Raw genomic sequence first — 24263 nt, forward strand, 5'->3', positions numbered from 1 at the left:
GCAGGGTGGCTGGCCGGCCCCCGCCCGCCGCCGGCTCTCCTCCTCAACGCGGCCCCTGCTCCCGGGCTCTCCGTGGCCCGCTCGCCCTGGCCCTCCCGCGGGACCGTCGTCGCCAGCCGCGCCCGGGAGCCCCCGAGAAGCGCGCCCCTCCAGCGGCGCCCCGCTCGGGCCGGGCTCCCCGGCGAAGCTCGCCGGCTCTCCGCGGCTCAGGAGCGCCGGGTTGCCGCACATGGCGCCCAGGCCGCCCACGCGGATCGCCGCGGCCCTCGAGAGTCCACCCCGTCCAGGGGCGGGCGAGCGGCGTCCCGCGCCAGGGCCCGCCGCACAGCCCCGCGCCGGCTCGCGCGCGGGCCGCCGAAGCGCCTCTCCGCCCGCCGCCGCAGCGACTGGCTCTCGACGACGGCTTCCTGCAAGGGGGGCGGCGTGAGCGCGGGCCGGCCGTGGCCCGGCCAGGACGCGGAGCGCGCCGGGCCCGGGGCCTCGCGGAGGCAGCGATCGCCGGCGGGCGGGAGCGGCGCCGCAAGGGGAGGCAGGAGCGGGGCTTGCGGGGGGGTCGCTGGGCGAGGCTGTCCAGGGGACGACTGCCCGGCGGGCCCGGAGAGGCGCCGCTTGGAGGTCCGGCTGGGCGGGCAAGCTCCGGCAAGCAGGCGCGGGGCCGGGCCGGCCGAGGGCAGGACGCAGCCGCGGGGATCGCTGCCAGGCGGCGCCCTCTCTGGAGCGCGGGGCGGCGGGCGCCTTCCGCCTGTATGTTTCGCTGCCTTAAAATGCTGTTTCGCCCGGCGCGCCACCCTGGGGCTCTCGGGCGGGGAAGCTGCAGGGCGCCCGGCCCTGCGGGGAGGCCAGAGCGGCCCCAGGAGCGCCCGGGCGCGGGGAACGCCGCCAGCCCCCCCCCCCCCGGAGCTGCGTGGGGAACGATCCCCCGGCGGGCCACGTGAGAAGAGCGCGCTGGGGGCTCCGCCTTGACGTGCATCGGGGGCGGGGGCTCTCCTCCCACTCAGCCCGACGGGGGGGTGCGAAAAGCGCCGCCGCCCCCCGGAGGGAAAAGCAGCGAGGTCGACGTGTCCACTCTCCTCCACCACGAAGGAGGCGGCGACGGCAGCAGGCCGAGCAGGGAGAGCCTCCACGGGAGGGGTCGGTGTGCACACAAGCTGGGGGCATGGATGCTGGTCAGAGGCGGGGGGGGGGCTGCGGGCACCAGGGCCAAGGCCAGGCCGCCCCCCTTTGTCAGGGGGCCCCCTTCGAAGGCGCGGCTGCCCTGCCTCCCGCTTTGCCCCCCCCCACACATGTCTTTTACTGGCAGGGGGAGTTGCATGGCCGCTTCCGCGATGGAGCAGCTGCCCGCCCGCACAACTTCTGCGGGAGGGGAAGTCGGCTGCCCGGGAGGGGATTGTTCTAGTCCAGCCCGCCCCCCGGCCATCTGGGTGCTGGGCGTCATTATCCCCTGAGCGCACGGGGCGGATGCTGACCCCCGGGGAGCCAGCAGAACCGTGCCGCGCCCAGGGCCGCCCAGCAGCGAGTCCAGCGCCGCCACAGAGCGGCTGCCCAGCCTTGGTGAGCGCGGGGCGCGCTGCGGCTGAAAGGCGAGGAGCGGCAGCCGGAGCCCCCTGCCCACCTGCGGCCGCCTGAGGGGAGCAGCGGGCGCCTCCGAATCCCAGGCCAGGGGGCCGGGCCTCTTCCGGGGAGGGCTGCGTTCCCTCGGGGCCCACCCGCCGCCCGTGGCCACAGCCTGGTGGCGGGCGGGCCGGAGCCGCCGGTGGGTCGTGCCAGAGACAAAAGGGGGCGAGGCCTGAGAGACGCGCGGCCGGGGGGCTCCCAGGGACAGACGATGCCGAGGAGCCGCCCGCGCCCGGCGACCTGGGCAGCCCGGGCCCGGGGAGATGGCCTGGGCAGCCATCCAGGCCCCCAGAGCATCCCTGACGCAAGAGCCAATAGGGCTCCTTTGAGAAGAGGCGCTGGGTGACCGAGGAGGCCTGTCCCAAGGAGAGGCCACCTCAGCGCAGGCCCTCCTCCCGAGGCGGGCTTCGCCAGAGGGCCTGCGGCTGAAGCGCGCCTGTCTCGGCCTGCGGGCTCAGCCCGGCCGTTGCTCCGCCAGCTCTGGGGCCTCGTGGCTGAGCCACCCTGCTGCTGACCCCTGGGCTCCTGCCCGAGTCGGTTTCTCGGACTGCGTGTTGTGCCTGACCGATTTGTGTTTGCCCTGGACTGCCTCAGACCGGCCTTCTGGAGCCACCTCCTTGCCCGGTAACACTGTGCTGCGGCCGCTGCCTGCACCTTGACCGCTTCTGCCCACGTGGGAGCCTGTTCTGGCCTGAAGGCTTTGTGCGTGACCACGTGCCTGCTTGCTTGAACTGCCTGTTGGAGTCATTCCTGTAGTTGCCCAGCACACAGTCTGACCCGCTAGAGCAGGGTGTTCTCTTTCTGCCGCCCTTTTCTCCCCCTCCCTGCTCAACAGGTGCTGGTGGAGGGAGAGATTGCTCTTGCTGCGTGTCTGGACCGACTGCTTGCACAGGGCTTTCTGCCTCCCTGCTTGAACAGGTGGTAATCCTCAATCCTTCACACCTAAAACTGGGACAAATGGCCTGCCTCACAGGGCTGCTGCAGGAAAGTATAAGGAAACGGTTGTAAAGCACTGTGAATGTAAGAAGTGCTGTGCAAGTGAAAGACAATATAACAATTTAAAAGGACAGACTTAAGACATTATAGAAGGGCCTACAAGACCATCAAGTCCAACCCCCTGCTCAATGCAGGAATCCAAGTCACAGCATCCCTGACAGGTGGTTGTCCAGTCTCATCTTGAATGCCTCCAGTGGGGGAGAGCCCACCACCTCCCTAGGGAATGGATTCCATTGTTGCATTGCTCTCACAGTCAGGAAGTTTCTCCTGATGTTTAGCCGGAATCTGGCTTCCTGGAACTTGAGCCCATTATTCCGTGTCCTGCGCTCTGGGATGATCGAGAAGAGATCCTGGCCTTCTCTGTGACAACCTTTCAAGTACTTGAAGAGCGCTATCCTATCTCCCCTCAGTCTTCTCTTCTCAAGGCTAAACATGCCCCGTTCTTTCAGTCTCTCCTCACAGGGCTTTGTTTCCAGTCCCCTGATCATCTTCGTTGCCCTCCTCTGAACCCTCTCCAGCTTGTCTGCATCCTTCTTAAAGTGTGATGCCCAGAACTGGACACAGGACTCCAGATGAGGCCTAACCAGTGCTGAGTAGAGGGGAACTAGTACTTCCCAGGATTTGGGAGCTATGCTTCTATTAATGCAGCCCAAAATTACATTTGCCCTTTTTGCAGCCACATCACATTGTTGGCTCATATTCCGCTTGTGATCGACAACAATTCCAAGATCCTTCTCGCTTGCAGTGTTGTTTAGCCAAGTATGTCCCATCTTGTAACTGTGCATTTGGTTTCTTTTTATGTCTAATGTAACCACAATTAAATATATTTGAAGTTGAAAACTAGGGTTGCTTATGTGTATTTAAACTGAAATCCAAGTTTAATCACCACACTGCTGCAAACATCAATCTCCTCTACATTTGTGATCTGTCCCATAATGGAATAGTCACTCAAAACTAAAAAAGCAAATCAAAAATTCAGACTCCAGCTGTGGAGACCTTTGGATATCCATTTGTAACCTGGAAATGTGGGAACTGAGTTGAACCTTTACAAGTCCCAGACATCCGAATTGGAATGGAGCCAAAGGCTGTCTACAGCAGGGCGGGGGTGGGGGGAGAGACTTTGGGTTTGTGTGATCTACTTTGCTTTCTACTAGTACCTCAAGGTACTAGGTACTCAAGGCCTCAAGACAGTCACTCCCTCAGAGGGAAGGAGCTGCACGAGCCACCCAAAGCCCCTTGGAGGAGCAGCAGGAGGAGGAGCGTCTTCTCATCACTACTGTTACAGACATAATATTCCCCACATGAAGCCAAGCAAGGGAGCCGAAGAACACGTCACAGCTCTCGGTTCACATTTCTAGTAGATCCCATGACACAGGTCAACTCCGCGGCTCCAGAGGGAAAGACTGAGACCAGGGCGGAGGCCCCCACTGGCCCGGGGCCTCCTGCCGTGAGCTGGAACCCACGAGAGCCTCCCTGGGCGTGCTGAGCGGAGAGGCTCCAGGAGGCCCCTCCTCAGGCCGGGAAGAAGTGTCCTCTGGGGAGAGGCCACTCCTGCCACCTCAAACCAACCCAGCCAAAGCATTCCCGTTTCAGAATTCTTTGGCAGATCCAATGCAGCTCAGCCCAGGAGCTGCCGTGCTAGCCTTGAGGAAGGAAGGTGCTACTTACATCCATCTGGGCATAAAGGCTGTCAATGTTGGCAAAGAGGAGGAAGAGACAAACTCCCAGCTGCGCCGCCAGTACGAGGACAAAGATGTCTGGAGGGACAAGAGCCCTTGGGTGAGCTGGGGAAGGCCAGAGCCCACCAGTGATGGTAAAGAGAAGGGAGGCGGGTGGGCAGAGTTTCCAAGGGCATCCTTTAAAGGTTAGCGTGCACCCGTGGCGTTTAGAGTTTTAAACAACACATCCCAGTAAAACCACCCTAAAGGGAAGATGTAAAGGCCCAGGCCAAATGGAAGGGGCCTTGCAATGCTTTTGGAAGATGCTTAGGCCCAGCACTGAGCTCTTCTCCTGCAATGGAAGGGAGTTCCACAGGGGTATGGGAGGCCTCACAGCGGCTCAGGGTATGGAACTGAAGCCTTGTGGGGGAGGCGGCGGCAGGGATTGTGGCTCCCTTGGCCTCTGGGGGAGCACCTCCCACCCCTGTGCTTGCCTGGGGGCCCTTACAGTTTTCGTACACGGGCTGCCTGAACAGCTCCCCTTTGGAGCAAACCAGGGCCACCCCGAGGCAGTAGACGGTGCAGAGAAGCCACACGGTGGTCGTGTTCTCGTAGCTCCTGTAGCGGTCGTGGCCAGCGCCCCCTCCGGCAGTGGGGCTTCTCGTCAGGCTGCCTCCCTGGGTGACGCTGGCCAGGACGGGAAATCCCACATGACTTGTTGTGTTCCCTGGGCTGCAAGCACTGAAAGGGAACCAGGGTGAGTGCTGAACTCCACCAGACGACAAAGCCCCACCACAGACTCCCAGCTGGCGCGTGGGGTGGAGAGGCAAAGCAGCCACTGCCAAAAGCATCCCAGGGTGAGTTGCTTCTCCAGCCATGCCTTGAAGACTCCCAAGGACACCGAACTGAGAGAACATCAGAGGAGCCTGGCTGCTGGCCCCCAGAACCCAGCACCCTGCTTCCGATACCAGCCAGCCAGGTACTTCCAGGAAGCCTTCAAGGAGGGGCATGAGGGCAACAGCACCCCCACCCATGCTGTTCCCAAGCAATTTGTATTCAGAGGTACACTGCCTCTATCCATGGAGGTCCCATTCAGATAAGACTACTGTAATGCGCTCTACGTGGGGTTGCCCTTGAAGACAGTTCGGAAGCTGCAGCTGGTACAGAACGCGGCGGCTCGCCTGATTAAAGGCAGCGGCTGGCAAGATCACATCACTCCAGTGCTGAAGGAGTTACACTGGTTACCAGTTGTTTTCTGGGCCAAATTCAAGGTGTTGGTTTTGATCTTTAAAACCCTATATGGTTCCAGCCCAGCCTGTCTTAAGGAGCGCCTCCAGCAACACCAGACAGGCCACTTAACAAGATCAGCCTCGGATGGCCTTCTCTCTGTCCCATCAGCCAGGACAGCTAGGCTGGTGGGGACGAGGGAGAGGGCTTTTTCTGTGGTGGCCTCCACTCTGTGGAACTCCCTCCCTAAGGAACTCCGCCATGCCCCCTCTTTAATGAGCTTCTGCAGTGCATTAAAAACATGGTTGTTCAGGCAGGCATTTGGGGTGAGTTAGGGTATTTTAGAAAATGTTTTTATTGCACAATTTTATTGTTTTAAACTGTTTTATTATATGTTGTACATTGCCCAGAGTGGCTGGGTGACCAGCCAGATGGGCGATTAATAAATTGAAAGAAAGAAAGAGCGAGCAGTTGGCGGATACATTTGTGAATAGATTTAGTCCAGCCATCCCTCAACCTGGTGCTGCCCAGATGTGCCGGACTGCAACGCCCATCCTTCCCAGCCAGCGTGGCATCTGGACAGCACCACGTTGGGGGAGGCTGGAAGCTGCCTGCACCCATCACCCCGCCTTCCACGGCCTCTCTGGGTGGCAAGTCGCGTTGCTGCGGTGACTGGGCCCCGACACGACCCTCGAAACCTTTCACGTCTGTCCACGCGCAGGCGGCGCGCGCCCGTCGCTCCGCGCCCTGCTCGCGGAGGGCAGAGCGAGCCAGCAGAGGCAGAAAGCGCTGGCGGCGGCAGGCGAGACGGGGCAGCCGCCTCCCTGCCTCTCCCCCCGCTGGGCCGTCCTCGCTCCCCGCTCCACCCGAGGCTCCCTGCGGCGCGTGCCGCGAACGAGCGCAGCCGAGCGGGCGCTGCGGCGAGGGGCGGCAGGGCGCCCTCGCGGCAGCTCTTGGTGGACAGAGGTGGGACGGGGGCCACGCGCCCGGGCGGGGAGGGCCCGGGAGAAAAGCGCCGGCAGCGCGGGGAAGCCCTCCGCTGCGCCCCGGACCCCGCCGTTGCTGGGCCGGGGGGCGCCCGCCACGAAGCCCCCGGCTGGGCCGCGCCTGCCGCGGACGTCGCCGGGGGCGCACCAGCGCTGCTGCTGCACCAGCGCGAAGCCGCAGGCCTGACGGGCCCGGCCGAGGAGGGTCAGGGCGCGGACAGCAGCGCCGGCGGCGAGGCGAGGCGAGCCGGGCGGGGCCAGCGTCGGGGGAGCGCCGCTCAGGCTCGCTGCAAGAGGGGCGGGGCGGGCGGCTGGGTCTCCCGAGGGCAGCGCCGGCGCGCCTCCGGACGGGCCCGAGGCGAGGCGAGCAGCCCGGCGGCCGGCCGCGGGGGAGGGCGGCGCGCCTGCTCAGGGGCCCGGGTCGCGCTCTGAGGCGCCCTCGGCCCCGGGACCTCGCTGCCCGGAGGCTGCGCCGCGCCCCTCGTTTTGCCTCTGAGGGCGGGGGGGCTTCGTCGCGTCTGAAGGGCGTTCATTGGGCTCTGCGCCGCCCTGGCTGCCTCGGGAAGAAGGGCAGCGCATGAAGGAGATCGCGGACAGCGCGGCCTCGCCCCGACGGCCGGCTTCTCGCCAAGGCGGCGGCGGCCAGCTACGTCGAGCTGCGGGGGGTGGCGCGCTGGGCACAAAGGCCCCCTTCCGTCCCCTCGGGAAGCGAGTGTGCGCGGGAGAGGGGCGCTGGCCACGCCGTCGCCCGGGCCTGCCCGCGGCCTCTGCGGAAGGAACGTGGATGCCTCCCAGCGGAGAGGGAAGGCCCCGCGCGCACAGAAGCTAGCGTGACGGGTCCTGACGCGCGCGCTTAATGGGTATGGGGGGCCGCTGTTCGCTCTAGGGGTGCGGAGGGGCACGCGGCCCGGCGAGCCTCCACCCGAACCCCGAAGAGGCACAGGACAGGCTGAGCACCCCAGCGGAAACGAGGCCCGCGTAATGCCCGAACGAGGAGGCCCGTCGGGTTGCCCCCAGAAGACTCGCGGCGCCATCCTGTGCATGTCTAGGTGGGAAAAGGTCCTACAGTTCCCATCACCTCCCAGCCAGGATGGGCGGCCGGGGCATGCTGGGAGTTGTAGGACTTTTGTTCCACCTCCCCGTGCTTCGGATTGCCCCCTTAGTTGTCCTGATGGTATTCTGGGCTCCTGCAAATAAATGCTTCCTTGTGTGTTCGTTCTGAAAGGAACTGGTCTACTGGACAGTTTGGCTGTAGTTTCTCAGGCTTCATAATTATTGTCCAACGGAGTAATTTTTTATATTTTTTTACTGATGGAGGCCCATGAATCCAGCGGCTCCCCCTCCCCCCCGGACTGGACCACTGGCGCAGTCTGGCTGGTCTCTGCGAGGGAAGACCCCGACTGGCCCGCCCGTCACACACAAAGGGGCCAAGAAGCGCTTACTTGTCACGCCAGTTACAGTGCTGATAGCCAGGTCCTGGAACAAAAACTGGTAGTTTCCAAAGGTGTTTAGTTGCTGAAAGAGAGAAAGATGTGGTCTGCTTAAGGTTCTGCAGCCCCCTGCCACACCAGCGCCTGCTGCAGCCTCATGGCCAGCCGCCAGTCTGCCCAGTGAGACACCCGCCTTGCTCAAGCACAGCCTGACCCAGAAGACCTGTGGAACTGCCTTGTGCTGCCCCAGAAGGGCCTCTCTTGCCCAGCTATGCAGGAACCGGAACCCGAGGCCTTCTGTGTGCAAAGTGTGCACTCCAGCCCTGAGCTATGGCTTCCTGCAGCACTGTTCCTCAGGTACTTTGCTGATGGAGATCTAGGACAGGGTACATCGCTTTGGGGCCAAACTCCCTTGGTGCTGTACTATCCCCGGTGCCACCCTGCTTTCCTCACAGCTGCTGCCCTCAGCTACTTCTGCTTCTCTTATTGGATTCAAAACTCCACTCCCAGCTGCCACATCACTGAATAACACCACTCAATGGTGTGCACGTGGCAGCCACTGGTTGAGAAAGGGCTCATGCGCGCCTCTGTGCTGCATCATGAAAAACACCCCTGGACTGGGGAGCCTGGGGGTGACCAGAGAAGACACAGCCACCAGGCAGAGCATTTGCAAGGCTCTGGAGAAGCAGAGGAGGGGGTGGGTGTGGGGGAGCCGTTGCTTGCCGCGAGGAGAGGCTCATCTTTGCCCCAGGGCCCATCTCTTCTGTGTGATGCCCTCCACCATGTCTGCTGCCCACCTGCCTCCAGCGTGCAGCTCCCTCCCACAAAGGAGGAGGCGCAATACCTGCCCGCCCCAGTCCCAGCAGTGAAAACGGGCTCCAGCCCCCATCGCCATACCCAGTAGAGCAGCAGGACCTGTGTACTGGATGGGGCTGTAGAGGGCCATGTATTTGAACATACAGAACAAGGCGAGGAGGGCAGCCTGGCCTTGCCGTGTGGGGAGCAGGAGAGCATGGTTAGCAAGGGGAGCCCCGGGGAGGAGAGGGGACGGAGCTCTGCAAAGGAAAAAGGAAGAACCTGGGACCAGACTCTTGGGTGCTTTCAGACCGTTCGTGCAGGGGTAGGGAAGCCGGTGCCCTCCAGATGTTCTGCATGACAATTCCCATCAGCCCTAGTCCTTGGCCATGGTGGCTGTGGCTCATGGGAGTGGCAGTCCGCAACCACCTTGCCCACCCCTGCATCCGTCAGACACACTGGCCTGTTTGCGGCTGCCCCTCGGCTCCGCTGCACAGCTCTTCTGTGGCGCTGGGGCCTTATCTGAGCTGGAGAAGCGAAGCAGGACCCTTTTGTGACCCGCTGCTGCCCAGGCAGCTCCTCCTCGGAGTGCACGTTCTCCGGCGGGAGGGCTTCAGTTCCAAGGTGTTCAGGACACAAAGGGTCCCTGCAGCCCTGGGGCTGCAGCTGCTCTGTCCCCTGCATGCAGCCGTGAAATGCCCATCAGTAGGGCAGGCTCCTCTGGCCTTCTCCCATGGAACTGCACTGGCTTCCATTGGCTTCTGTGGGAGAAAGGCATGGGGCCCCAATGCATGTAATCGCTGAAGCGGAGCCATACTCCCCCCACCCCCACCAGTTCAGGGTCAATGGAGCCTGGGGTAAAGGCCAGGCTCCCTCCCCGCACGCCACCAATTACATACATCTCCAGCAACATTGTCTTGGAGAAATGCTGAGGCGGTTGCAGTCAGGTAGGCCACTGACGTGAGGGCAAAATCTGCCTCCCAGGGAGTCAGCCGAAGTGGGCAGCTTTTCCTCCACCCCAAATGCCTTCCTGTTTGCAGACTTGTGTATAAATCTCATGGAAGGATGAGGCCACTGACTTCTATGGGGAGATGAAATGATAGGCAAGAACTTGCCTTTGGGGACCAGTGCAGTCGGAGCCTCGCTGCTCTCTTCTCTCTCCAAGGGATCTTTATTATGCTCGACTTCTGGCACATGCAGAGCCCTCACAGCAGAGAAGCACACACCTCACAGGAAGCTCAGTGTGACCAAGGGACACATAATTGCCGTGGTACGTGTATCTCTCTCCAATTGTAAGGGTTCGTTATACTTTCAACCATGAAGGATACAACCTTAAAACAAGACCTGACACCATTTTCATTTTGCTGAGTGGCCCTTGTACGGATGTGTGTATGGACAGCGGGAAGGGGCTCCATTCTGGTGGCTGGCCAGACCCTTGTTTGTACCAGTGGTATTCTAGTATCAGGCATCCAGTCCAAGGTATTCTCCCAGAATTCAGCCTTTGGCAACACATGCAACATGCAACAAAAACAGGTGCCCAGGGTGGAATATTGCTACTAAAAATGAATCAGATCAACAACTCCTTATTCACATGCAGGAGAAAAATAAACCGGACTTCTTACAGCTCTTGTAGGAGGCTTGTAACTGAGAGTTTCAACATTCAAGCAGAAGGAGCAACTCACACAATGGAACTGAACCGAAGTGGGCTTCAAGCCGAGATCTTTACCCGGCTTGGCATCCCACTCGTCTTCTTGGCTCTAGTTGCAAAGGGAAGAGGTCTCATCATGTTCCCAGCAGAACTCCCAGGCTCACCTTATCAGCTCTGGGACACATTCTCTGCTGGGGGTCCTGGATGTGAAGGGGGAAGCCACAGGGGCCTCCTGCTCAGACAGGGAGATCCCAGCATGGGCCGCCTTCAAAGCCTGAAGAAATGCAGGAGGCCTGGCTCAACCTTGTGCGAGGAAAGTCAGGCTTCGTGTAGAGGAACACCCTTCCTGCCCCCCCCCCCCGCTTCATTCATTTATACACATATCACTCCGGGTGACTGACAACAATTAAAACAAAAATACAATAAAATCCACACACCCCCAACACATACACCAAATGTGATTATGATAAAAACAAAGACAGTTGCAGCAGAGAAAACAGAGGCATCAGATAAAACATTATCCATCTGATTAAACAAATGCTGGCCTAAAGCCTGGATCATCCCATGAAGCCGAATGGGGGGCGATTCAGGACAGATAGAAGGAAGTACTTCACACAGCGCATAGCTTAGCCGTGGAACTCATCACCACAAGATGGAGCGGTGGCCACTGTGACAAAATCACAACGCTTGCCATGTGGAGGTAATTTTAATGTTTATATGTTGTCTGCTGTGTTAAACAGAACCCAGGTAAGTCAGGGTCAACTGTTTGGGAGTAAGTGGGTGAGTGAAAGGCGGGGGGGGGGCGCTTGTGTGTGTGTGTGAGGAGACTTGAGCTGATAAAAGTGAAAGGCGGGGGGGCGCTTGTGTGTGTGTGTGAGGAGACTTGAGCTGATAAAAGGCAGGAGGGGTTAGATGGGGCCTTAGGGTTTGATGAAGCTACATCTAGATAGTGGGGTTGTGGGAATAGGAGTTAGAAGGAGTAGAGTAGGCAGGGCAAGACCAAGAACTGAGTGATTAATTATAAGATATAACATCCTTTGTATTAAAGAGTGGCTGGGTGACCAGCCAGATGGGCGATTAATAAATTTAAATAAATAAATATACTTGTTTGTTTTAAAATTATGAAATCCCATGCCTTGCTCATCATTCTGCACTACCAATAGTGTTCATACTTCCTGGGTACTTCTCCTGGCTGGGTAACGGGGACCCATTAGGCATACTGGATGTCTCCTTTACCTGGTGAAAAGGGGCTGAAGCTTGCGGGACAATGAGGACAGCTGTCCCAAAGCGGAGGCAGGCAGACCTAAGAGGGGGTGACATCATAGCCCCCATTTGGATGGTGTTAAAAGGGGGTTAGACAAATTCCTGGAGGAGAAGGCTATCAGTGGCTACTAGTCAGGAAGTCCACTTATGAATACCAGCTGCTGAGGAAGACGAGTGGGAGCGTGCTGCTCTTGCACTCATGTCCTAAGAACATCGGAACATCAGAAGAGCCCTGCTGGCTCAGACCAAAGGTCCATCTAGTCAAGCATTCTGTTCACACAGTGACCAACCAGCTGTCGACCAAGAACCCAAATTTGTCTCCCAACAAATATCGGGGAAATTGAAGTCCCCTATTACTACTACATCATGCTTCCTTGAAACATTGGCTATTTGCTTTTCAAAAGTTTCATTCTCATCTTCTCCTTGGTTGGGTGGCCGGTAGTCGACTCTGACCACCAGGTTCCTTTTATTCTTTGCTCCCTGTATATAACCCAGACACTCTCGATGGGGCTACAAGAGTCTTGTAGGCCCCTTCCAACCCCACTATTCTATGATTGTAACCCACAAGCAGGGCATGAGCGCAACAGCACCTCCCACCTATGTTCTCCAGCAACCTGTGTACATAGGCTCACTGCCTCTAGTACTGGAGGTAGCACATAGCCATCAAGACTAGTAGCCATTGATAGCCTTTTCCTCCAGGAATTTGTCCAACCCCCTTTTAAAACCATCCAGATTGGTGGCCATCACTACATCCTGTGGTAGCGAATTCCATAGTTTAACTGTGCGCTTTGTGAAGAAGTCCTTCCTTTGATCTGTCCTGAATCTCCCACCAATCATCTTCATAGGATGACCCCGAGTTCTAGTTTTTGAGAGAGGGAGGAAAAAGTCTCCTTCTCCACATTCTCCACACCATGCATAATTTTGTAGACCTCTGGCATGTCTCCCCTTACCCTCCTTTTTCCCAAGCTAAACAAGCCCAGCTGTTGTAACCTTTCCTCACAGTGGAGATGCTTCAGCCTCGTGATCATTTCAGTTGCCTTTTCTGCCCTTTTTCCAGCTGTTCCCTCTGGGTGAAGGGAACAGCTTCTCCGTCCCCAGAGCTAATCAGTCAAGGCTGCCAAAAATGTTCAGAGAACAGGGATCTCACAAGCCTTTTATTCTGGCCACATCATCCTGCTGCAAAAGGTTCTGAACCAGCTTTACCAAGCCATTTATTTTAAAAACTTACCCCACAGTCATTGGCTCCATCTCTGCACATGGCTACAACGTAGCTGAGAGGAAAAGCCCCCTGGTGAGTCCAGGCGAGGCCGGCTGCCCTGGGCTGACTGCAACGTGACTTTTGGTTTCTGTCCTCTTTGCAGAGAGGGAAAAGCATTCGCGGAGGAGGGGGCATCCTAACTCCCTGCGGTGTAGGCAGGGACCAATGGTTCCTTGGACTGACTTGGATTCCTGCATGGAGCAGGGGGTTGGACTCGATGGCCTTGTAGGCCCCTTCCAACCCTGCTATTCTATGATTCTGTGATTCTATGACTGAACCCCTGCCCAGCCAGGTAGGCTGCCACCACCCCTTACATCCAGGTTGGCCTGAGCCAGGGGACCCTCGGAACATCCAGGACACCCCTGAGGCTGATGGAACAAGGGCCCAAGCTGGCTCCCTCGCTTTCAAGGCTCAAGGCCTTACGCAGCAGCAGTCACCAAGCGGGAGGCTCTGGGCTTCAGACCAAGGCCAAGTGGAACAAAGCGCAGTCAGTTCAGACGGGCGGCCACCTGGTCCCAAACTGCTTTAAGGCATAAGGGTCAAAGCCAGCACTTCAAATGGGGCTTGGAAACGATGGCAGATCACTGCTCAAATTCTGCTGGTTTGAATTGCTCCTTCTTTGCAATGTCATTGCTACTCTAACTCCTACACTGGATCTTTTATTTGGCAACTGCAAATGCCACACTGATTTCCACGCGGGATGGATTCACTCACTCCAGCTTCTGGAACTCTTGCACCAGGCTGGCTTTCTGAGCAGGAGATATTCTGGCAAACACCGTCCCATTCAGGAGAAGCTGCAGGGAGAGACAGCGGCCAGAACTATGCGGGGAAGCGGGGAAACGAGACGCAACAGTCTCTGAACGGGCAGTGAGCAACTCAGCACCCACCCCGGGGGACGGGGAGGGCAACGGGCAGGCCCAGGCGTGCTCTGTTCAGCAGGGAGTTCGCTCCCAGGATGGCCGGGTCAGAGCAGCCTTTTATGGAGTGTGTGGTCTGCTGCTGCCCGTCTCCCACAGAGCTGCCGCTCCACAGCCGCAAGCTCACCTTTGGGAGTAAGTGAGCGAAGTGCTGACCGATGACCTCGTAAGACCTCCCACTCAGGCAGAAATGGAAGTTGCTGCCACGTCCAGGTTCAGACCAAGGCCCTCCTCCAGCATGAGCGTAACTCTCCTGCGAGAGAGGGAGAGGACGCGGGACTCATGTGCTGCCTCGGGAGCAGCCTCTGGCCTTCCAGCTGGAGAGGAGCAGGAGCCCTTCCACCGATCCCCACACGTTCCCACGAGGCAGAGCCACCCATGCTCCCACCTCCCCACCCTCACAGCCCCACCACGGGACACCTAGAGACAGTTCTGGCCATGAACAATAAGGGGACTCGTGAGACGAAAGGGAAAGGAAGGAAAGGAAAAACAAACTCCAGGGCCAAGACCCCCAGTGCAAGCCGAACGTGGTCAGCCAGCGTTCCCAAGGGTGCAGCTTCACTGAAGGAGCACACAGCAGTCTCTCTCTCTCTCCCATAGTTATTTTTATTACATGTTTCAACAGAACATGAAGAAACAACCTGGGAGACCCCAACCGGGAAAAGTCAGGGTAAACGACAAGGAGGGCAGCAATTATTCATTTAACGATTTTTATTTCTTTATTTGGATCTTTATATCCCACTCTTGAATGGCTTATCAGGGCAGCTTACATGAATCAGGGGTACAAACGACATTCGTTAACTGGATGTTTTTCCAAAAAGATGGTGGATGGAGACTGAAGGGGATCATGAGATAAAAGGACACCAGACAAGATAAACGGACAGAACTGTGGCTGCTGAAACAGCTTTTCTAGGACTTGGTGCCACCCACAGTGAGGCCATGTGTGTAGCTGGCCAGGCCCTGCCACCTTCCAGCCTCTCTTTGCCTTGCTTCTGAGTGACCTTTCTTCCTCTGTCTGAAGGCTGTCATGCAGAAGTTGGAGCAGACGTGTTCTCTGCTGCTCCAGGGGGCAGGACTAGAACCAATGGGTGGAAATTGACAGGAAGCAGATTTTGGTTATTTAGGAGAAACATTAGGAGAAATGTCCTAATGGCCAGAGCTGTTTGATAGTGGGACAGACCTCCTCGGGAGGTGGTGGGTTCTCCACTGCTGGAGGCACTCCCGCAGAGTTGAAGCGTCATCTGCTGATCCCGTACGGAGCCAGGGTGTGGCCAACATGGCCTCCAAGGTCCCTCCCAGCTCCATGATTCTAACAGTCACACTGGGAACAGCAAGCAGCCTCAAATGGCTTAGGAGCCTCTGCACCAGCCTCCCCACCCCAGGCAGAGAGGCTGCTGAGAACAGCACATGGTGGCAGAGTGTGCGGAGCATCACTGCGGCATGGGTGTCTGGGAGCTCCAGCACTGCTCGGGAGCCTGGGTCCAGGAGAGGGGCGGGCTGTTGAGGCAGCTCTGGGCTGTGTTGGATAGCTGTGCTCCACACCTACCCAGCCAAGTCTGCCAAGGGCCTGGTGGGAGAAGGAAGAGGCAGCCACTCTGCTGCTGTCCAGCTGCTGCCTCACCCATCCTGTCTTGCAAGAGCCTCACCTCTGCTCCCCTGCAGCCATTCCCGCCGCTCTTCTCCAGCAGTTTCCAGGAGATGGATGCGGAGGGATGCCCTGCCTGGGTGCTGACCTCAACGAGGATCGCTCTGCTCGCCTGGGGGATCATGCCGGCGCTCCTGGCGACTGTGATGGCTGTCTGAATGTTGTCGCCTAGAAAGTCAGGACAGGGCGGTGGGGGGGGGAACAGAGTGATTCAGAGTGCTTCCAAGGAGGGACTCCTAGCAGTGGCAAGCAGAAGGCTTTCCCCCCCCCCTTTTTTTCCTTAACGGGTTTTCTGCATTAAGGGGAAAGACAGAAGAAGCTGAAAGAAAACATGGGAAGGTGATGAGTGGAAGACGTGGTCACCATGACCTCCTGGAAAGGAGGCGGGGGGAAGCCACACCTGGAAGCACCCTCAACCCCTTCCTTGCGCTCTGAACCACCAGGCCGGAAAATGTCACCCCAGGGAGACTCACTCACCTGTGACCATCACGCTCCGGATGCGGGCAGCGCTGAGCTCCTCCAGGGCAGGCCTCGTTTCGCTTTTCAGTCGGTTCTCCATGATCAGAAGGCCCAAGAAGGTCAGGCTGGACTCCACCTCCTCCCTTTGTAGTAAAAATGCAACCTAAAAGCCATTGCATGTGTCTTAAGCAGCACGTAGTATTGTAAGAGCTGCGCATGCCTGGAATGAGCAGACAGTAACCCTAAGATAAGGTCGCCAAGCAAACTGCTAGCAACCAATCACAGTGACACGCTGGCTAAGGAATGCAAGCTGAGGTGATAAAACTGTAGCGCGGGGGTTGCCCAGGGCCGACTCTGCTTTTGAGCGTGAGCTCCTCTGTCGAACTGTTTGCAAACAATAAAATCGAGCTGGACCCAGCCTGAAGTTGACTCTCCTCTGTGGGGCAAATCGGACTAGCCTCCAGGGGGCGACACTAGCACTTTGTGCAACAATTTGGCGAGCAGTCAGGAGTCCCTTGGACCACCCTGGGGTCAAACGACAGAACCGGCGAAGGTGCCCGTGGGGCGCGCCGGACCGCCTTTGAGGTCTGCCACGGCACCAGAGAACGGGGGTCGGGACACCCAGGAGGTTAAAGGCGTGGACTCCATTGATTGAGTCAACCAGGCTGAACGGGTCTGAAGAGGCGGCACTAGGGTGCTGGGCAGAGTAAGTACTTGATTTCCCTTCTGTCTTTCTGTTTGAGTTGCCTTCGGAGCGTCTGAGGTTTGTCAGACTGTGTAAGCGTCTGAGGTTTGTCAGACTCCGTGTATGGTTTCAAATAGAGGTAGGCACAATGGGGTCGGGTAGCTCCCGTTTAGAAAGCTCTGCCACTCCCTTGGGATGCATGCTAAAGAACTTTAGTAAAGTCAAAGATAATTATGGCACTAAGATGTTGAAAGGCAAGCTGGTTACACTCTGTCAATGGGAATAGCCATCATTTGGAGTCAACTAGCCAGATATCGGCTCCTTTAATGAGGCCACAATTAGAAAAGTGCACGTTATTGTTGTAAATAATGGGCAATGGGATCAATTTGCCTATATTGATTGTTAGTTGAATTGGTGCGGAAAGAATCCCCCTTAGTTACAGAAGTGTAAATGTGTAAATATGTTACTGGCAAAAGACCGCAGAGGCAAGAGACCCCGGGTGGTGTCTGAATCAAGTAGTAAGAGATAAATTTGCCTCAGGGAAAATGAGGTTATCAGCATTTGGATGAGTGCCAACCAAAATCCACTGAAGGCGAGAAAAGGTTGAATATAAAGTTCAATATTGTAAAGTCATGATGGTATGCTCCGAGGTGAAGCCCAAAGCCCCTGTTCTCCCCGATTCAAGCCCCACGGAAGGAGCTTGAAGACTGGGAGACCCTGCCCAAGGTGCCCTGAGCTCCCCCCAGTCTATTCGGTCTGTTGGGTTGGGAGGAGAAGTTGTCGGGGGAGAGAGGGGGCCCTCCAGAGACAGTTTGTCTGCCACCGTATCCAAGTTTGTTAGAAGAAGCAAAAGCAGTTGAAAAAGTTGCAACTTCTGAAGAAAGAGATTTGTTTGATGTCTTAAAGACTGTGGCAAAATCAAGAAACAAAGACAGAGCAAGTTCTTAAAATATCAGGGTCTGTGTGAGCTTATCTCTGTCAGCCTGCTCAGAGCAGAGCCAAGGGGGACTTGCCTAACCCCCCTTCGCCGTGGCTGGTTTAGCCTTAGCAAGCAGAGAGGCTGGAAGGTGTCTGTGAGGACCTGACAAAAGAGTGAGATTTGCAAAAAAAATAAACAAGAAAAGCATCACAGCTGGAAAGCTGAGCAGCACTGCTCTGTTCTTATCTGTGGAGGAATCTAGAAGAGGTGTAAGGTTACACCTTCCCCATTCGAACTGATGAAGAGACACAGAGCTTTTGTTAAAACGCATCCCTTCTTTATGGCCCAAAGCCTTCTTTGTTAGAGGCACTCTGCACATGGACTGGAACTTTGGCCAGTTAAAGACTTGCCGTAAAAAGTACTGTGAGGCTTGTCATAGCCTTAAACTCCCGTTGTGGTAGATTGTGTGTTTGTTTGTGATCAGCTCAGTGTACAGTTTGATTTGTGATTTCAACACTCAGCTAAAAAGCTGCCTTTGACTGAAAGAACTGGGTATATTTAGCCTTGAGAAGAGAAGACTGAGGGGAGATCTGATAGCACTCTTCAAGTACTTGAAAGGTTGTCCCAGAGAGGAAGGCCAGGATCTCTTCTCCATCATCCCAGAGTGCAGGACACGGAATAATGGGCTCAAATGACAGGAAGCTGGATTGCGGCTGAACATCAGGAGAAACGTCCTAACTGTTAGAGCAATATGACAATGGAACCAATTCCCCAGGGAGGTGGTGGGCTGTCCCACACTGGAGGCGTTCAAGACGAGGCTGGACAGCCATCTGTCAGGGATGCTCTCATTTGGATTCCTGCACTGAGCAGGGGGTTGGACTTGATGGCCTTGTAAGCCCCTTCCAACCCTACTATTCTATGATTCTATGATTTCCATAGCTTTGATTTCATTTACCCTAATGAAGCATACAAATACAAATTGCTAGGGATTCACAGACTACAAAGGAAACAGCCTTCAAAAAGTTCAAAGAGAAACTACGAAAGTTAGTTTCCCTTTAAAAAGGGGGGCAGCAAATTCTCTTAACTTAAGAGGTGAGAGGGAAAGAGTCCCCCACTCTCCTGTGATACTTCTAAGCCCAGCTGTGTTTCTGAAGCCTAAGAAAGTTCCTGCCCCATGTGTTCCAGCTCTTTCTCAAAATCTGAACTGTTCTGACGTTCCATTTGCTCAGAGGCAAACCTGACACTCTGCCAAAACTCATGCAGTGTGGAGTTGCCGATGCAAAAATGGTGGCTTGGAACTCTTTGCATGTATGAAAATGCCCTTCCCTTGATTTTGATGGGCCCTGACCATGCAGTCAGGGGAGCAGTATAATGGTTAGATCTGCTCCACCATGCCCTACTATACAAAACAAATGTTTTCCAGTCATGGTGTTAGATTTTAATTATATGAAAAAGGTATAAAAGGAGGCAGAAGAAAGTAGCAGACAAAAAGGCTTAAAAAAGAAAGAAAGCTTATCCCAAATGTGTGTTGTTGAGATTAGTAAGAAGATCTAAGCAAGCGAGTCTCTGTCGAAGCAATGGCAAACAGCCTAACTTGCAGAGAAGACAAAGAGTTAAAACTGGTGCATGGCACAGAGAATTTGAAACATGATCTGCAGAACAGGCAAGCCAAAAGATAAGTGTGCCTGTTACAAGAGGGAGGCTATAGTAGCGATAAAAAGGGGTGAAGCCCCCGTATGAAGCTTTAACAAGAATATTACCCGCTAGAAGTGGACAATTAAAATAAACAAGGCTTTTCTTAAATTGAAGCAAGCCTTAATATCACTGCCTGCTTTAGCCTTGTCAGACCTCAGATCATGAAGTTTTTAGAGCTATGGTGCACATGAGAGCACATGAAAAGAGTGCCATTCCTGGAAAAAGGAAAAGGCAATGCTGGCAGCCACCATGGGCGGAGATATAAACCGCGGCTTGAGAGCACAGAAGCGACCGGGGGGGGGGGGGCAGAAAAGGAAAGGCCCGACCAGGGCTCAATAAATGTGCGTATTGTCAAGAGAAGAGACACTAAAAAGATTTTCCAGAGTTGAAAGAGAAGAGAAAAGAAACTCACCCTGAAGGCTGCCAAACGCGGGCAGGATCCTCCGGGGTTGGGGGGGAGTCTAGCTGAAGGGCCACCACCCTACGAACAAACGCTCAGAAGAATCCCAAGGTAAAAGTAAGGGTTGGTGGCAAGGACTGTGAGGCCCTAGTAGATACTGGAGCCACATTTTCTATGATCCCTGTGAAGCCCCGCCGGCGAGAGAAAGTGGAAAGCATGTAACTGTAAAAGGAATTAAAGAGGGGAAAAAAAACTAAATTGCCCGTGTGTAAGCCCCTGCTCACGAAGACTGGAAATAACATACTGGAACATGCCTTTGTAGTTTCATCTGCACACCTGGTTGCCCTCTTGGGGCGGGACTTGTCAACAAAACTGCAAGCTAAAATCTTCTTCCGTGATAATCAGATTGTAGTACAGCTGCCAATAATGCAGGGCTCACATTATCAGATGGCCCTTCAAGCAGTCGAGATTGTGTCAGAGGCCAAAGGGACTGAGATTTTAGAGAATGTTGATCCATGTGTGTGGGCAGACAGAGCCCCTGCCCGAGCAAATGCATAACACCAGTTAAAATCGTCTTTTAAAAAGGGAGAGCCCTGTGTGCGTGAGGCAGTATCCGCTGAAGAAAGCCACCTGTGCAGGCTTGAAGCCGCTCATTGAGAAGTTCAAAAGTTATGGTTAGCTAATAAAGGGATCATCCCCCTTTAACACCCCGATTTTGGGTGCGCCCAAGGCAGATAGCACCTCCTTCAGGTTAGACCAAGACCCGAGAACAGTGGCGGACTGCCCTTTGTGCCTCAAAAACGATTCAAAGATGTTTGAGCCCCCAGCTCAAATGAGAAGTCGCCCATGCGCTTACTATCCTTTTCAGGATATCCTTTTGAGAGCCAGTGTAGTGTAGTGTAGTGGTGAGAGTGACGGACTGGGAGCCGGGAGATCCGGGTTCTAGTCCCCACTTGGCCATGGAAGCTCACTGGGTGACTTTGGGCCAGTCACAGACTCTCAGCCCAACCTACCTCACAAGGTTGTTGTTGTGAGGATACAATGGTGAGGAGGAGGATAATGTAAGCCGCCTTGAGTTCCTTGCAAGAGGGAGAAAGGCGGGGTATAAATGCAATAAATAAATAAATAAATAAATAAAATTCAGAGATTTCAAATTGACTTTTCAGAGTTGCCCCAGACTCATGGCTATCGGTACCTGCTAGTAATGATAAAACCAATTGACTGCACCACACAGACAGTAGCCAAGATCCTGTTAAAAAGTAATCCCTAGGCTCTTGTTACCTAAAGAGAGTGAATCAAATCAGGGGCCCCATTTTGTTGGACAAGTGACGCAAGTAGTGGCCCAGGCATAACAAACTAACTAGAAGCTACACCCCCCTTGGAAACCTCAATCCACAAGTCAAGTTGAGAAGATGAACCGCACCTTAAAGACAATGCTCACTAGAATTTGTTTAAAGATTAAATTGAAAGGCCACAGGCCTTGCCAATCACCTTGACTCGAGTACGGTGCGCCCCCAAGGGAAATATTAAATTGACACCTTTTAAACGTTCCATAAGTACCCACCTCAGATATTACCTATGGCTGATAGCTTAAATGTGAATTTAGAAGTAAAAGTTTTAAGATTCAGGGTTATGTTACTGCTTTGCAGTCTGTTTTGTTTTCACAGGTTTGCGACACCGCACCAATCCTGGCCTTTAGATGCTCCAGTGCATAATCTCAATCCCAGCGATTGGGTGCTAATCCAGTCCTAGAAAGATGAACCACCTACCAAGCAGCGGAAGGGTCTGTTTCAGATCCTACTTACCACTCCCGTTGCTATAAAAGTCGCCAAAGGGAAGAAGTGGATTCATCACACTGAATAAAGGCATCACCTGCACCAGAGAGGGTCACACCGGAAGCTGACCCACCTGAAGGTCACCGTTGGAATAATGAACCCCTGAAAGGACTCAAGTAGCTCTGCAGAAAGAGGGGGCTCTCATTTCAAGGGTTCCTGATGAACGGAACAAAACTGAGTTCCAAAAGTTCAAAAAAAATGTGTTTTTGTTGTCAGCATTCTAGTAGCTAGAACAAAGGCGTCCTAGGACTCACTTGCTGTTTAGAGAAAACCGTCAATGCCACAGCGATAATAGTTTGCTCCTTTAAGTGCGTAGTCCACCGCTGGACCAAAGATAATATAAATTTGAGAAAAGCCTTTTGAGGGGGGAATTGTAGTAAAAATGCAATCTAAAAGCCATTGCATGTGTCTTAAGCAGCACGTAGTATTGTAAGAGCTGCGCATGCCTGGAATGAGCAGACAGTAACCCTAAGATAAAGTTGCCAAGCAAACCGCTAGCAACCAATCACAGTGACACGCTGGCTGAGGAATGCAAGCTGAGGTGATAAAACTGCAGCGCGGGGGTTGCCCAGGGCCAACTCTGCTTTTGAGCGTGAGCTCCTCTGTCGAACTGTTTGCAAACAATAAAATCGAGCTGGACTCAGCCTGAAGTTGACTCTCCTCTTTGGGGCAAATTGGACTAGCCTCCAGGGGGCGACACTAGCATTTTGTGCAACACCTTGGGCAGAAGGACCAGGCACGTCACCCCCCACATCCCCCCAGCCCTCCCCTTCTCATGGGACGATCGGCCCACCAAAGAGCAGGAAGGCCAGCCAGGTCTGCTCCAAGCCTGGCCTGTTCCAGCTGCCCATGCCGCCCCTGCAGAAGGGAACGCAAGAGCGACTCCACTGGATCGGGCCAGGAGGCGCCACCCAGCCGTGTTCTGGAGGCAGACAGCGCCTGTCCCATCCACTGCCCCAAGCAGGAGGGAGTCCCCGCCTCCCTGGCCTGCTTGGGGCAACGGGTGTGTCCGTCCCCCTTGGCCGACGCATCTCGGCTTGCCTCCAGAGCCATGGTGTCCACACACGTTTCCCGAGGCCGGAAGGAGAGGCAGGCCGCCTGGCCCCAAGCCCCCGATGTGGGCTGGGATGTTGCTGCCCAAGCAACAGGGGTGCCTCTCCGGCCTCAGAGGCAGCTGCTCTTCCTGCTCTGCTGCTGAGCCCCCGCTCTGCTCGCTAGCTCTACCGGGCCGTCAGGTCTTCGGGCTGCCTGGCTTCCGCTGGGCTTGGGCCGGGGTTCAGCTGTGGCTGTGCCTCCTTCCACGGCATCAGCGGCAGCTCTGCCACCCCCTTCCACACTGGGCAGGCACGGGGCAGCTGTCTCTCTCTCCCGCCCTGCTTGTACCTGGCATCACTTTTCCGCTCACCTTGTCAGGGAAGCTGTTCCTGTTCCTGCCTGCAGAGCCTTGTGTGCCAGCCCGATGGCTCTGAAGCCCCCAGAGCGCTGTAGCGCTGCAGCCCACTGGTGGAGCTGGGGGGCACTGGGTGGGAGAGAAGACAGGAGGGTCCTCAGGGACCGGGTCCCTCGGGGGCGGGCAGCTACCCCAGAGTGAGTGTAGCAAGTTGCCCTTGGAACTGCTTGGCCTTGGTGCCAACAGCCAACCGGTGCCAAAGACGTTGTTATAGGGCCGGGAATCAAGGCACTATTTTGACCCCTTCCCATTTGCACCCTACAGCAAGCAGAGTCGAGATGGAGGAGGCAAGGGGGCTCAGTAGAACTAGAGATGGTGGAACCTGGGTCTGCAGTTGCCCTTCTGAGAGGGGTTTAGGGGTTATGGGGAGCAACCAGCTGGACACGAGTTACACAGCGCCACTCACCATTCCCTGCTCCTTTCAGGACAGTCACACAGAATTGGGGGTCTGCACAGATGAAGGCCCCAAAGCTCAGAGCCTTCTGAAGTTCCCGAGAGGATCGGGAGCCCTCCTCCAGCTGTGGGCACGAGCAGAGGGTGGGACCACAGCCATTCTGCCTGTCGCAGCCCTCGAGGGCAGGCCAGGAGGGTGCCTCGGGGCAGAGCACAAGCTCTTCTAGCAGAGGGGCCCCTCCTAGCCCCATCAGGCCCCCAAGGGTGGTAAGGCAGGAACAGCGCAGTGCGCAGAGGGGCCAGGCAGTCACCTGTTTCTGGCCGACAGTGGTGGGCCACCATGTCCGGAGCCCCCTTCATGAAGGCATGACGGTCCCCGCTGAACTCCTGCGCAACGACAGTCACGTGCTGCAGGGCTGACGAGAATGGGAACTGGCGCAAGATGGCCATTCCTCCCCCGGCAACCTAGGGGCAAAAGCAGGCACTGGAGGGCTTTGCAGCAAGGCCGGAGGCTCCCAGACAGAGGAGGAGCAGCCTGGCGAGCGGGCGAAGGGGCCAAGAGCAGCTGCAGACCAGAGATCTGCCGTCTCCCTTTTCCGAATCCCCCACCTACCCTGAAGGGGCCATCTGCCCCATGGCAGTTGCAACCGGGAAAGTGGCATGGGGGAGAGATCTGGCTCCTCTCCCCCCACCCCACTGCGCTGCAGCCCTGATCTGAGTCAGACCTGTCCGCTTTAGGAAAGGCAGAAGATGGTGCTCACAGACGCCCTGCACCAGGCTAGTTTGCGCCTAACAGTCAGTGAGCAAATGGGACCCACAGGAGGGAGGGGGCCAATATGCACAAACGCTGCTTGGCAGTGGGTGGTTGTGGGATACAAGGAGGCAGATGAGCAGCAGCACTGCTGGGGGGACGGGGCACTGCTGACCTTCCTCCTCCCTGCTTCACTGAGTTTGCGCTGCCCCTGCTCACTCAAACAGCAGCGTATTCCT

General features: G+C 56.1%; 1 pseudogene; it reads right to left on the reverse strand.

The window, feature by feature from the left end:
- Positions 1-7334: 7334 nt before the first annotated feature.
- Positions 7335-24263, reverse strand: part of LOC146351804 (putative cation-transporting ATPase 13A4) — a 29143-nt pseudogene continuing 12214 nt past the window's right edge.

Source organism: Heloderma suspectum, chromosome 3 (assembly GCF_057233095.1).
Source record: "Heloderma suspectum isolate Gila_16-S chromosome 3, 16-S_ref, whole genome shotgun sequence".
Taxonomy (NCBI): domain Eukaryota; kingdom Metazoa; phylum Chordata; class Lepidosauria; order Squamata; family Helodermatidae; genus Heloderma; species Heloderma suspectum.